The sequence below is a fragment of the Balaenoptera ricei genome, chromosome 14 (genome assembly GCF_028023285.1).
Source record: "Balaenoptera ricei isolate mBalRic1 chromosome 14, mBalRic1.hap2, whole genome shotgun sequence".
Lineage (NCBI taxonomy): Eukaryota > Metazoa > Chordata > Mammalia > Artiodactyla > Balaenopteridae > Balaenoptera > Balaenoptera ricei.
In genome coordinates, this window is record NC_082652.1 from 11,603,252 (window position 1) to 11,618,226 (window position 14,975).

The 14,975-nt window shown below is 43.4% G+C and overlaps 1 protein-coding gene across 7 annotated transcripts in view; it reads left to right on the plus strand.

The window, feature by feature from the left end:
* KSR2 (kinase suppressor of ras 2) overlaps positions 1-14,975 on the plus strand; it is a 430,186-nt gene that overhangs the window by 12,945 nt on the left and 402,266 nt on the right. For 5 of the 7 annotated variants that reach the window (XM_059893620.1, XM_059893618.1, XM_059893626.1 and 2 more), the window contains 3 exons: positions 6,519-6,617; positions 7,269-7,461; positions 11,677-11,763. The gene's annotated coding sequence lies outside the window, so the exon portion shown is untranslated. Of the gene's footprint in view, positions 1-4,701; positions 4,751-6,518; positions 6,618-7,268; positions 7,462-11,676; positions 11,764-14,975 lie in introns of all 7 variants that reach the window. The other 2 variants (XM_059893622.1, XM_059893621.1) reach the window with 2 other exon arrangements.

Genomic DNA, 14,975 nt, shown 5'->3' on the forward strand with positions numbered 1-14,975 from the left:
GGAGTCAGGCAGACCCGGATTTGAATAAGGAGTCTTCCACTCACCGGCTGTTTGACCAGAGGTGAATAGCTCAATCTTTTTGGGCCTCTCGCTCATCTGCAAAATAAGGATTGTAAAAATAGTGCCTGCCTCAGAGAACTGTTGAGAGAAATAAATGAGATATTCGTGTCAGGCACTTACCACAGTGCTTGGGATAGAGTAAGCTCTCCATCCACGCGAGGTGTTATTGTAGACAAATGTAGGCATCAAGTTCATTGTATCTGTTTGGTGTTAATCTCACCAGCTACTCTAGAATATCCGTCTCTTTGGTGACTTTGGTAGGCAGGATAATGGCCCCCCAGAGATGTCCACTTCCTAATCCCCGGAACCTGTGACTATGTTACCTGACATGGCAAGCGGGACTTCACAGATATGATTAAGTTAAGGATCTTGCGATGCGGAGATTATTCTAGATTATCCCAGTGGGCCCAGTGTAATCACAAGAGTCCTTATAAGTGAGAGAGGGAGGCAGAGGATTTAGAGAAAGATGTGACAATGGAAGCAGAGGTCAGAGTGATGTGATTGCTGGCCGGGGGCCACAAGCCAAGAATTGTGAGCCGTCTTTAGCAGGCAGAAAAGTCAAAGAAATGTATTCTCCTCTAGAGCCTCCAGAAGGAACAAAACCCTGCCAACACCTTCACTAGCTCAGCAAGATATTTTTGAACTTGCAGTCTTCTGAACTGTAAGATAATAAATTTGTGTTGTTTTTAGCCGCTATGTTCGTGCTAATTTGTTATAGCAGCCATAGCAGACTCATACGGTAAGGATGGGCCCTGGAGATGGTCCAGACCCTATTCAAGGAAGGACTTGCTGTCCAGCTGCTGGTAGCATGACCTGGAGACAGACTCTGCTGTCAGCTTCTTTGTGCTCAGCCTCAGCTACAGAGAGCCGCCTCCTCCAAGTTCATGTCCTTTCTGGGGGAGCTCACACGTAGTAATTGAGGAAGGCAGGGATGAGAGAAACTGTCCTTGAGGAGTGAGGTTAGAACAGTATTTTTGGGCATGCAGAGACTTGAAAAAAATTACCTCCCATTTACCCTCTTTTAGTAAGCTTTTGGAAATGTGTTCCAACAAAATGATAGAGTAAAGTGAGAACGAGAAGGACAAGACTCCAGGGAAGGGGAGATTTTAAATGGGCGAAAATAAAGGGAATTCCGAGGACAATGGCAAAGAGATGATTCAAAATGACAGCTGTGTAGCAGGCCCCAAAGAGCAACTTGTCCAGATTGGAGCAAGAAAACAGACTCTGGGAGGAGGTCTCTGGGAAATAGATGAAACTGATTCTTTGAATGTAGAGAACATTTTGTTGATAGGCCTATGGTAGAGATGTCAGAGCACTTGGAGAATTACTTAGAAACAATAGTAAGAAAACCAGAGACATAAAAAAACCAAGTTAGTTATTAATTCTAGGAAAAGCAAAGGGTCGTGTAGGAAAGGAGCCATAGCCATAGTGCATGTACTTGGTTTGGCAGTAAACAGTATTTATGTGGTTGTAATAAAAACCTAACGTAAACATTTTCCACCCTCAAAGTGCTATGTAATGATGTTGGAGAGATAGGAGGGTAATGGGGAGTGATGTTCGTGTGGGAGAAATGAGCCAATAAACATTCTAAACTTGATAAATCAAGAAATGTCACTATAAGTTTCTCATTTAGAAGGGTGGTAGTAAGTACCAGGGGAAAAGATATGAGGGTTGAAGGTGGTTGCCTTTAACGAACAGGACCTGAAAGGTGAGATGGGGAAGGGTAGGATAGAGGGGTCTTTTAAATTAAGTGCCTTTCAAGTGTATTATTTCATTTTTTTCTTTGGTTTTTTTTTGGCTGCGCCGCGTGGCCAATGGGATCTTAATTCCCCGACCAGGGATCGAACCCGCGCCCCCTGTAGTGGAAGCGCCGATTCTTAACCACTGGACCACCAGGGAAGACCCGCAACTATATTATTTTGAATAAATCATTTAATACTTTGAAGAAGTGATATGTACTATAATATATTTGACTACAGTAATAAGTAAGTGAATGATATTTTGAAATGTAAAAAATTAATTAATACTTGCTTTGGTGCACTTTTAGGAACGATTAGAATTGTCTCATGAAACTGAAGGCTTGGCAAAGTATTCTCAGCATAGGGGTCAAGCACATAGACTTTGGTTTTTTTGTTGTTTTTTAAAATTTTTATGGGAGTGTAGTTGATTTACAATGTTGTGTTAGTTTCTACTGTACAGCAAAGTGAATCAGTTATACATATAAATATGTCCACTCTTTTTTAGATCCTTTTCCCATATAGGTTAATACAGAGTACTGAGTAGAGTTCCCTGTGCTGTACAGTAGGTCCTTATTAGTTATCTATTTTATATATAATAGTGTGTATATGTCAATCCCAGTCTCCCAGTTTATTCCTCCCCCCTCTATTTCCCCCTGGTAACCATAAGTTTGTTTTCTACATCTGAATTACATAGACTTTGGAGTCTGACAGTCACTTTTTAGCCTCAGCTCTGCCAGGTGCTGTGTGACCTTGGACAAATCACTTAACTTCTCTGAGCCTTGGTTTTTCTTGGCTACAGAATGGGGATATCAATAATACCCAAGTCACAGGAATGATTTGAGAATTAAATGAGACAAAAATAAGAACAATAATAACTAAGGAACTGTGCTAACCACTTTATACATGTTATCTCATTGAATCTTTATGACTTGCAAAATTTGTGAAGGGCATCATATCACAACGTCTAATTGTATAATTATTTTTTAAATTAATTAATTAATTAATTAATTTTACTTTTTATTTTTTTGGCTGCATTGGGCCTTCATTGCTGCACGTGGACTTTCTCTAGTTGTGGTGAGCAGGGGCTACTCTTCACTGCGATGCGCGGGCTTCTCATTGTGGTGGTTCCTCTTATTGCAGAGCATGGGCTCTGGGCGCGCAGGCTTCAGTAGTTGTGGCGCACAGGCTCAGTAGTTGTGGCACATGGGCTTAGTTGCTCCTTGGCATGTGGGATCTTCCCAAACCAGGGCTCGAACCTGTGTCCCCTGCATTGGCAGGCAGATTCTTAACCACTGTGCCAGCAGGGAAGCCCAAATTGTATAATTATTAATTGTTTAATGTTAGCAGTTTTCTGTTAGTATTTCAATGGGAATGAAGATGAATAGGAGATACAAAATGAAAAAAAGATAAACTCAGTAGCATTCTGCTTATTTTGAGACCAGATTTGCACTGTCCTCTGTCCTCCCATTACCCATAGTCTTGAACATGAAATAAAAAGAAAAATGTCCCCAGGGCATCAAAGTTCTGTTCAAAAGTGACACCTTTTTGGTTTAGCACTGCATTCTTTTTTTAAATTGTGGTAAAATATACTTAACGTAAAGTTTACCATTTTAACTGTCAGTGCACAGTCCAGTGACATAAGTACATTCGCATTGTCGTGCAACCATCACCACCATCCATCTCCAGAACTTTTCATCTTCCCAAACTGAACCTCTGTACCCATTAAACAATAACTCCCCATTGCCCCTTCTCGCAGCCCCTGGTAACCATTATTCTACTTCTGTCTCTATGAATTTGACTCTTCTAGGTAATCAACATAAGTGCAATCGTACAATAGTTGTCCTTTCATGTCTGGCTTATTTCACTGAGTATAATGTCTCCAAGGTTCACCCATGTTGTAGTATGTATCAGAATTTCATTCTTTTTTTAAGGCTGAATAATGTTCCACTGTGTGACTAGACCACATTTTGTTTATCCATTCATCCACTGATGGACATTTGGGTTGTTTCTACCTTTTGACCACAGTGAATGATGCTGCTATGAACATTCATGTGCAAATATCTGTTTGAGTCCCTACTTTCAATTCTTTTGAGTATGTGCTCAAAGTGCAATTCCTGGATCATATGGTAATTCTATATTTGATTTTATGAGGACCCGTCATACTGTTTTTCACAGTGGCTGTATCACTTTATACTCCCACTAGCAGCGCACCAGGGCTCCAACTTCTCCACATCCTCACCAACACTTGTTTTGCACATACATTCTTGTGCCTGTACGGAAGAGATTCTGTTGTATAGATTTTTAGAAATGGAATTGCTGGGTCAAATGCATATGCCCTCCAGAAGGTTGTACCAATTTACACTGCCACCATTAGTGCATAGAAGTTCTTATTTGCCATTTCCTCACCCACCTTAGATAATATTGTACTTAATATTTGCTATGCGGATGGACAAAAAATAGCTCAGTGCTTAAATTTGTATTTTTCTGATTACTATGGGAGTATCTTTTTGCATTGTTATTGGCTACCCATGTAATTTCGCTATGGTTTAATCAGTTTTCTATTGGTGGACACTGAGCTTGGTTACCAGCCCACTGCGTATGTGAAATGGCCGAAGAGGAGTGTGAGTTTGGGAAGCTATTAGAAATGCGTCCAAAGACAATAAAATGACTACAGAGACATTCAGAATGATAACCCTGAATCATCAAGTAGTTACGCGGGATTTAGGAAGTAGAAAAGTGTTTTACAAATAGTTCTATCAAAGGTGGTTTAAAATATGAAGGCTTGGTAATTTTTGAAAGCTACCATTTACTGAACATCAACCACGTGTCACCCTCTTTGTTAGGGGCTTTTCATACATCATTATGTCATCATGGCTCGAACAGGCATCCTCTCATTTTACAGTTGTGGAGACGGACTCTGGAGGTGTGCCCAAGGTCACAAAGCATAGTAGGTGAGTGGGTAGTGGATACCAACGCAAATCTATCTGTCGCCCTTGAGAGTGACATCTGAAGTGGGTCCTGGAGCCTTGTGGAGATAGAAGTGTGGACTGCCCGGACCATGACTCCCAGTGTCTTGAATATCCTGGGGCTTTTTGTTTTTGTTTTTGTTTTGTTCTTTTGTGAGTGTGTGTGCAAATCCAGAGTCAGTAAACTTTCAGACAAAGACCTGATTGCAGTTCTGCACAAAGTGTGCGCCGTGACTTCACTAGGAAGGGACTTAAGGGGCTGCTTAGATACAATATATGTATATATTTTAAAAGTGTAATGGAGATCACTGTTTTATTTTTTTAATAAATTTATTTATTTTTGGCTGCGTTGGGTCTTCGTTGCTGCGAGCAGTCTTTCTCTAGTTGCGGCAAGCAGGCTTCTCATTGCGGTGGCTTCTCTTGTTGCAGAGCACGGGCTCTAGGTGCGCGGGCTTCAGTAGTTGTGGCACGTGGGCTTCAGTAGTTGTGGCTCGCGGGCTGTAGAGCGCAGGCTTAGTAGTTGTGGCGCACGGGCTTACTTGCTCTGCAGCATGTGGGCTCTTCCCGGACCAGGGCTCAAACCCATGTCCCCTGAATTGGCAGGCAGATTCTTAACCACTGCACCACCAGGGAAGTCCTAGATACAATATTAAATGGCACTGAATCCCCCAACGAGGAAGTTATTCCCCTCTCATTCCCTTGCAATCATTTCATGAAGGAGAAGGTCTCCATGTGGTGCTAGAAAGACTGTAACACCTCTCCAACCCTTGCCGATTTTTTTTTTTTTTTAAAAAGATGCTGCTGCAAATTCAGAGCTTCAGCAGGTAACAGTGTCTAGGTAGAATTTAATAACATTATTTTTAAAATTATATTTACTTTTATAGTTATCATCTAATTATGCAAGATACCTATTTTTTTCATTCACTCGAATGAAATAAATTTCCCTTTTAAAATAAATTCACAGGCTTCCGATTAAATTGATTTTTAAAAATCAATTTAAAAAAATAATAAAATAAATTCACTTTTGTAAAAACCATGAGTCACTTTATAGAAAACTATAAGCATATGCTGTGTCAGATTGTAAAATAATTGGGCAAAAATTGTGCATAAAGATAATATTCAAATGAAGTTTTGGAGACACTACTCTAGTGGATCCGTAACAGCAGTATCTGGGCTTCACGGGTATCGTTATTTGTTAAGTCTGTTCATGCTTTTCTAGCTTTAGGGTACATCACGGCCCCATGGGATGCTTGTTAAAATGCAGATCCCCAGGACTTTAACCCCAGAGAGCCTCAGTAAGTCCCAGGTGGGATCTGAGATATTGCAATTTTTTTTTTTTTGGCCGTGCTGCACGGCTTGCAGGATCTCAGTTCCCCAACCAGGGATTGAACCCTGGCCACGGCAGTGAAAGCCCGGAATCCTAACCACTAGGCCACCAGGGAACTCTCTGGGATTTTGCAATTCTGATGTAACTGGTCAGCCTGGGGCACTTGTAGAAATTCTGAACTGGATCTTCCAATTTTAGCCCAATACAGATTTAAAAAAAAAAAAAATGGGTTTGTGACAGTGCTACATGTGTGTAAACCTGCCATGCTACAAAAATGCTTTTGCCTTTGTGCTACTGTTGTGTTTCCAGGGGCAGAAGCAGTTATTACTAATGTTCAGGCAGCGTTCTAAGCACTTTACACAAGTTGAGTCACTGAATCCTCAGTGCCACCCCAGGAGGCAGACTGTTATTACTCTTATTTTACAGGTGAGGAAGCCCAGATCCAGAGAGCTGAAATCCCTTGAATAAGGTCACAGGGCCAGGAGGTGGCAGGGCTGGGATTTGAACCTGGCCATCCGGCTCCAGGTCAGTATTTTTCCCTGTAGGAGCCTCTTACCTCTCCTGGACCCCAGCTCTACTTGTGATGATAAAGGATCATCACCTCCTTCAATTCGACATCTTCTTGTCATCCTATCAGGAAATCAGACTTTTTATTTAAAATCAGAAATATATTGATATTTGGATTGAATAAATAAACAAATCAATGACTAGGTGAATGTCCCAGGATTGAGGACGATTCACCTTCTAGCTCATTTGAAACCGGGGACCGGGTCTGTCTTTAAAAACTAAAAGCCAACATTTGTACTTCTTTTGATGAAAAAAAAAAATGTTCTCAATTTACCAAGAAAACTAAACTGGTACCGATTTATCTGATTCTATGCACAAAAAGCACAAGACAGGGGAAAACCTGTGATCTGTCCCACTCAACCTTTCTAATTTTCTCCTCCATTTCTTCAGAGAAAAGGAAAGTCCAAAAATCGCAGACGAGACTTGTAAAGGACCTTCAGTTCCATTTTTCTGACTTGGGTACAAAATGAGGCTCAATAAACTCCAGGTCTATACCTTTCAGAAGGCAATCAAATTTTGGATGACTTGAGGCTCATCCAGGATGACGTGGGCAATTTTGTTCCCTCACCACATGCATTTCTTTTTTCTTTTTCTTTTTTTTCCCCCAAGTCACAGATGGGTGCTGGAAGCTGAGCCAACACTGGGCCACCAGGCAAGTTGCAGACAGCTGTGGTGGGGTGTGAAGAGGAGGCATGTTCTGCTTTTATCGGCCAGACAGACGGCCCACGTGTGAACTGGAGGCGGTGGTGGGCTTCATCTCTGACCCGGGCACAACTGACCTCAGCAAAGGTCTGGTACCAAGGTAGGTAGCGTGCCTTGAATATGCACAGACTATGGAACAGGTTTTGTTTTTCCTGCCAGCAGATGCTTTTTTGCACCGTTGAATTGCTCTGGTGGAAGAGAGCTTACAAGCAGGAGCACATGGAAAATGCATGGCCAGGATGTTAGCAATTGCGTCACAGTTGCACTTTGCAAAGGGGTGATCACTTTGAACAGTGCACACACATTCACATGACAAACCATTAAGACTCCGGCCCGGGGAAACAGCATGTGTTCTTTATCAGATGGCTTCCTTAGGCCCAAGCACACTGTGGACTGGAGCCCTTCACACCCATTAAACAAACGTGCGGTTAATGTCTTGATTTTATGAGGCGCTTTAGATGTCCTTTTGATAATGGAGCAGTGGACTCCCCTCCAAAACAAAATAGATGATTTGCTCATGTGTTTCCAGCTGAGGAGAGCTTGTGTCTGTAGGGGTAGATATCAAGAACAACAAAAGACATGTTAGTAACAGCTACAGAGATTTTCAACTTGTGTGCAGTTTGCTCTGTGACATCTGAGGCCAAAAAAGGGTGATTCTCTAAAAGGCAGCTGTAAAGCGGTAATTCTCAATTTTGGCTGCATATTAGAATTAGCTGGGGAGCTTTAAAAAATCCCAATGCCCAAGTTGCGCCCCAGACCAAAGAAGTCAGAATCTCTTGGGGGTGGGTAGGACCCAGGCATCAATACTTTAAAAAGTTTCCTGGGTGATTCCCACGTGCAGCAAAGGTTCTGAATCACTGCTTGACCTTTTCAAAAGTCATATAGCATTTTGGGGGAAATGATAATCCACTGATATCTCATTTACAAGGGGATGAAAATGGAAGTCACCATGTAGTGTGCCTGATTTCCAGACTTGATCATCTGCCTCTTTTCTAATTGTTTTGTGCAAGTATTGGAAAGCCTATGCCTAGGGCCTCTGTGGGCCAGGCAGGTACTGCACAGGAGGGAAGGAGCCCAGGTGAAGGTTGGGGGCAAGGGGACTGAAGGGGAATGGAAGGCCTCAGCCTCAGAGTAAAGCAGCCCCTCCGCCCTCCTCCTGACGTTGCCAGGGGCAGATGCAGTCTCAGTGGGGCCAGGCTTTCGAATTTTTCCGAATAAATTGCTCATCAATTTTTTAATGCGAAATATCCCCTTTTAGATCTGTTTGCCACAAATTCAAATTTTAAAACTCCCTGAAGCCAAATGAAACTCACTGCAGGCCAAATTTGGCCCAGTGGGCTGGCTTTTAGTTCACCTAGTTTATATACCTTTTGGGGATTCTTCTTCTTTTTTTAATTGCAGTAAAATATACTTAACGTAAAGTTTACCATTTCAGTCATTTTAAAGTGTACAATTCAGTGGCATTAAGTGCCTTCATGGTGTTGTACAACCATCAGCTCTATCTAGTTCTAGAACCTTTTCATTACCCCAAACAGAAACCCCATACTTTTAAACACTCACTCCCCATTCTCCCCTCCCCCAGCCCCTGGCAACCACTAATCTGCTTTGTGTCTCTCTGGATTTGCCTATTCTGGGTATTCCATGTAAGTGGAATCATACAGATGTGACCTTCTGTGGCCGGCTTCCTTCCCTCAGCGTAGCGTTTTCAAGTTCATCCATGTTGTAGCATGCTTCCGTGCTCCACTCCTTTTTATGGGTGAATAAGATTCCATTGTGTGGATAGACCACATTTTGTTTATCTGCGCTTTAGATGATGGATAGTTAGGTTGTTTCCACCTTTTGGCTCTTGTGAATAGTGCTGCTCTGAACATCTGTGTGCAAGTTTTGTTTCAACACAGGGAGCAGTCTTCCATAACAACATATGCTCCCATAGCACTGATCCCAACTCTAAGCACACTGTAGGTGCTCATGAATTGGGAACTTCACTCTAGGGTCCCAGTTTGCTTTGGACAGTCACGGTTTAGGCACTGAAGTCCCCACATCCCAGGAAATCCCTCAGTCCCCAGTAAATGAGGGTGGTTGGTCTTCCTATAGAGGCTGCTGAAGCCAATCAGTAGAGGAAGGACTGACAGGGCTTCTCTCACTCACCAGCATGAGCCTTCTCAAGGCCAGGCCAGATGGTTTAGTATTTCGATTGTGACTTTAAAAATCATCATGACAAGTACATGTTTCTTGCAGTTGTCTGTAATCACCATTGATTTCAGGCCTCTGTGCTTTGGCACAAGCCGGTACCTCTGTGTGCACCTGGAGGATTCGCATTCCTTCTTTTATTTATTTATTAAAAGATTTTTTTCGTATTGGAGTATAGTTGATTTACAATGTTGTCTTAGTTTCTGGTGGTCAGCAAAGTGATTCAGTTATACATATATATATATATTATGTATGTATTCTTTTTCATATTCTTTTCCATTATGGTTGATTACAAGATACTGAATATGCTCTACAGTAGGACCTTGTTTTTTATCCATTCTGTATATAAGTTTGCATCTGCTAATCCCCACCTCCCAATCCATCCTTCCCCTGTCCCCTCTCCCCGCTGGCAACCACAAGTCTGTTCTCTATGTCTGTGTGTCTGTTTCTGTTTCGTAGATAAGTTCATTTGTATCATAGTTTAGGTTCTACATATAAGTGATATCATATGGTATTTGTCTTTCTCATTCTGACTTACTTCTCTTATGAAGTATGATAATCTCTAGGTCCATCCACATACCTGCAAATGGCCCATTTCTTCTTTAGTCTCAGCCTCAGAATCTCTACCTCAACAGAGCCTTCCCAGAGTCTCCCCCCTTTCCCTTGCAGGGGTCTAAAGCGCTCACCTCCTTTTTTCCCAGAGCATATTATAATTACAGGATTTGTTTGCACGGGTCTCCCCACTAGTCTGTGACTTTCTCAAGGAGGGTGGAATGTTGCTGATGCTTTTGTCTGGCCAAATATACCCTCTCTTCTTCTGATAATAGCATTCCTCTTTCCCTTTGGGGGACCAGCCCTCCCCTAATCTCATACCACGTGGTTTGGGTAGAGTTGATGCCACTTCCTACAACCCAGGCCTGGCCCGTCCTCACATTCCACCCCCTTGGCCAAGGTGACTGGCTTGGGAATAGGTGGCCCAAACCAGGTTAGTGCACATTCACTCCTGCAACTTATGTTGAAAGTAGCTGGAACTAAGTTGCAATGAGTTAGAACTTCTTTGGAACGAAGGAGAAAGGGACTCTTTTTCTCACGGAGTTGCTAAGCTCTCTGTTACCATCTTTGTCACCTCCTGGGGAAAAGCCACCTAAAAACGAAGCCAACACAGAAGAAAGCAGAGCTGAGTGATGGGGAGAGAAAAGGATGGTGCCAGGCCAGAGCAAGATTCTTCCCCTTCACCTCCTGGTGATCTGAGTCACTTTTTTTGTCTAAACTGGTTTGTGTTGGGTTTTTGTCCCTTGTAACTAAGAGAAAAGTGAAGAATGCACTGTCCCTTATTAATCTTTAGATCCTGTGCATGTAGCATTCTCCCAGCACATTGCAGGCACTCAAGAAATGAATGTGTCAATACTTTCCTAAGTAAGCCATTACGATGTTTTTTTTTCTTTTTCCAATAATGAAACAATATCGATGCAAGGAGAGTCAGGAGGGGAGGATGTAGAAAAGTTGGAGCCCTCACACACTGCTAGTGGGAATGTAAAATGGTGCAACCACTATGGAAAACAGTGACAGTGTCTCAAAAAGTTAAACGTAGAATCACCATCTATGCTAATTCCACTCCTGGATATATAGCCAAAGAATCGAAAACCAGTGTTCAAACAAAAACTTGCACACAAATGTTCACAGCAGCACTATTCACAATAGCCAAAAGGTGGAAGAACAATATCCACCAAAAGATAAGTGGATCAATAAAATGCAGGATATGCACACAATGGAATATTATGCAACCACAAAAAGGAATGAAGTACTGACACATGCTACAGCGTGAATGAACCTTGAAAACATTATGCAAAGGGAAAGAAGCCAGACACAAAGGGCCACATACTGTATGGTTCCGCTTACGTGGAATGTCCAGAATACGTAAATCCATAGAAACAGAAAGCAGATTTGTGGTTGCCCAAGGCAGGGGGAGGAGGGGAAATGTGGAGTGACTGCTAAACCTGTATGGGATTTCCTTCTGGGGTGAGGAAAGCGATCTGAAACTAGATGGTGGTGATGGTTGCACAACATTGTGAAGGGACTACATGTCACTAGCGGTGAATTTCATGTTATGCATATTTTTCAACAGTAAAAACAAAAGAATTGGGAACTTCTTCAGGGCTGCTGCAGATGGATGCCATGCAGGTTGTTTCCTTCATAAGGTGCCCAGATCGGAGTAAGTCTGAAATCCAGACCGTGCTCTGCCCCACAAGCTGTGACCCCTGGTCCCCTTGCAGAGCAGATGCCTTTTTCTGATTCACACAAAGACACTATTTGGGCTAATGCAGAACTTCATAGACAAGATGGCATGAGAAGTAAGCAAGCTCGGTTGATGGCATCACTTTACTGCAATTTTCAGTCCTCCTCGGCTGTGTATCTCTCAGAACCTGGAGAGTGCCACAGTCCGCGTCCTTTTCCATCCTGAGGGTGCTGTGTCTGAAAATTCACAGTGCATTGTTCAGTGCTTAATTTGTAAAGCCAGCATAAATCACTGGACTAATCATCGTCCATTACGATGAGCTCAAATTATCTCACCATCAAGAGAGTGATCTGGTTGTTTTGCTCACATTGGAAAATTAAAAGACAAAGAGGCAAAAGGCCAAAAGAACTCTAGAACAAGTCAGTTTTCTGATGTTAGGAAAAATTCACAAGGTTAAAGATAGGAACTTTCTGCCTGCACTCATCAAAGGTATTTTTTAAAAAGCCATTTATGTTTTGGGGATCAATGAGTTAGAACAGAGCAATAATAATCCTCTTGCAGCTATGAAGATTTGGTTGTGTCCTGGGGGCTAGTGTTCTGAGCTTTTTCCCCTCCTTGAAGAAGTCAGTAGGAAAAAAGGAAAAAAAAAAAAAGCAATGCCCTGGGAAAACAGTACATTGAGCTTCTTTAAGGACAAGTCAATGGTAGTTTTTTTCAGTTCCAGGGTCATCGACCACCCCTCTACCTTTGAATCTGCTGTTTCCCAATTTGCGTCCCCATTCACAATGCAACTTAGAAAATATTGGGAGCAGGTCATTGCTAATACAACAGGATGTGGAATGAGACTCTTCCTATCAACCCAGGACTACAGCTAAAGCTTCGAAGGGAGGGCAGTGGGTAACGATACTCCATCCTTCCATTAAGAGGCAGCCAGACTGGTCCTCTGACCATCAGTAACCATCAGCCTCCAGCCGATGTGAGACAAGTTCAAGATTTTATCCAGAGGAGGTTTTTCTGACAGGTCTTTGTAGGGGGTTTTCTTCTCCCCTCCCAACCCCCAAGCCAAGAGAGGAGAGTTCAAAGAAGAATCACCCATGAGACTCATGAGACTGGGCGTACCGAGGGGGAGCGGCTGGCATCTCACTGCCCGCTGAAGGCTGCCTGGGGTGAGGAGAGAGGGCAGCAGGACAAAGGTGCATCCTGTTTCTCGTGAGCTAGAGCACATATTAGACTTGAGTCATCCTGAAAAACTCACCCAGCCTGCCAGGCAAGGGGCCCTCAGATAGAGAATGTAGGGTACTTCCCAGGGTGTGAGTGGAAAAGGGGTGTGCGAGAGGTCACAGCATGTGCTTTGAGTCCCCACGTGGTCCCCACGGAGGTCTCCGAAGATCCCGCAGTTCACCCCCAAGTGAAAGAGGCAGCATGTGAGGGCTCATCAGGATATGGCGGGGGCAGGATCTGACACTCAAGCGAGAACTATACCTGTTCTCGCCTGTTCCGAGGCCCCTTGTCCACTCATTCCTTTGCTCCTGTACACCAGCAAGGGGAGCTGGAGAGGAGGCAGGAAAGGACACGCCTGCCTAGTCTCCACCCTGCAGATTCCTGAGCCATCTGTGGTCAGACCAGAGGGGCGGGGAAGAGGTATCACACTGGATGTGAGAATGAAGTTTTGGTTGGGCTAGAACGGCCTTCTAATATTTAAATTTGAGACTGTTCTTATAGTTGAAACTAAAAGCTATGGGATCTAATGAAGTATTGCCAACTTCAGCTCATTCAGTAGCCCAGTAACAATAATTTATTTCCACCATTGATGAAGCTACTCTGAGACATTCGTCATTCAGAGCTAGAATGCAGTTTCTTTTTATTTCTTTCTTTATTTTTGGCTGCGTTGGGTCTTCGTTGCTGCGTGAGGGCTTTCTCTAGTTGCGGCGAGCAGGGGCTACTCTTTGTTGCGATACGCGGGCTTCTCTTGTTGCGGAGCACAGGCTCTAGTTTGCACGGGCTTCAGTAGTTGTGGCACGCAGGCTCAGTAGTTGTGGCTCATGGGCTTTAGAGCGCAGGCTCAGTAGTTGTGGCGCATGGGCTTAGTTGCTCCGCGGCATTTGGGATCTTCCCGGACAAGGGCTCGAACCTGTGTCCCCTGCATTGGCAGGCAGTTTCTTAACCACTGCACCACCAGGGAAGCCCTATAATGCAGTTTCTGAGATGAAATACAATTCTCATCAGTTAACTCCCAGGCAGGGAGCTGCTTCTGGGGGACAGGGAAACCACAGAACTTTCAGCAGTCTTCTAGGGCTGGAGAGACAAAACCAGGGACTTGAAAGGCTAATATCCCAGAGAGAAGGAGTGGGGGGACAGAAAAATGAGCTTGATAGATGGCAATATCCCCCTTAAGACATTTGGCAGATTCTGAAACAGTGCAGGCCAAGAAGCTAAGAAACCAAGTAAAAAGTTCCTGAAAAACAGAGCAGAGGAACTTCCCTGTTTGTCCAGTGGTTAAGACTCCATGCTTCCAATGCAGGGGGCAGGGGTTCGATCCCTGGTTGGGAAAGTTCTGCCTGCTGCACAGTGCGGCCAAACAAACAAACAAAAACAGAGCAGAGTTTCCAGCAGTCTTGCCATTAGAACTCAGGACTGGTGGGAGGGGCCTCGGTGAACACCTAAACTTCTCAGTTGGAAATCCTGAAAGGCAAGGCCTTAGAAGTGAAGGCCAGAGTTAAATGGTGTCTTATCAAAACTGCAACCCAGCCTCCATCCAGCTCAGCCTCTGATTGGATTAAGATGGTCAGTCCTCATGCCATCTGTCTTGCAGAGAAAGGGTGAGCCCTCTCCAGAGTTAGATAACATCACCTGGAGACTCTAGATATTTTTTTCTTGCACAGACATTGTATGGCATTCAACAAAAATTACAAGGCCTGCCAAGAGACAGGACCAAATCACTGAAAACAAAGAGAAAAATAGTCAGTAGAAATAGACCCCACAGGTGACCGAGGCACTGGAATTAGACAGGGGCTTTAAAATAACCATAATTAATATGTTCAAGAAAAACAAAGCAGAAGGTGGAGAAAATGGATGAAAAGAGAATTTTACCAGAAAATTGGAATCCATAAACTTCATAGTCCAAAAGATTGAGAGCACAGAGAACACACTTGAGCTCCTCATCGACAGGGGGATTTTGAAAATGCTGG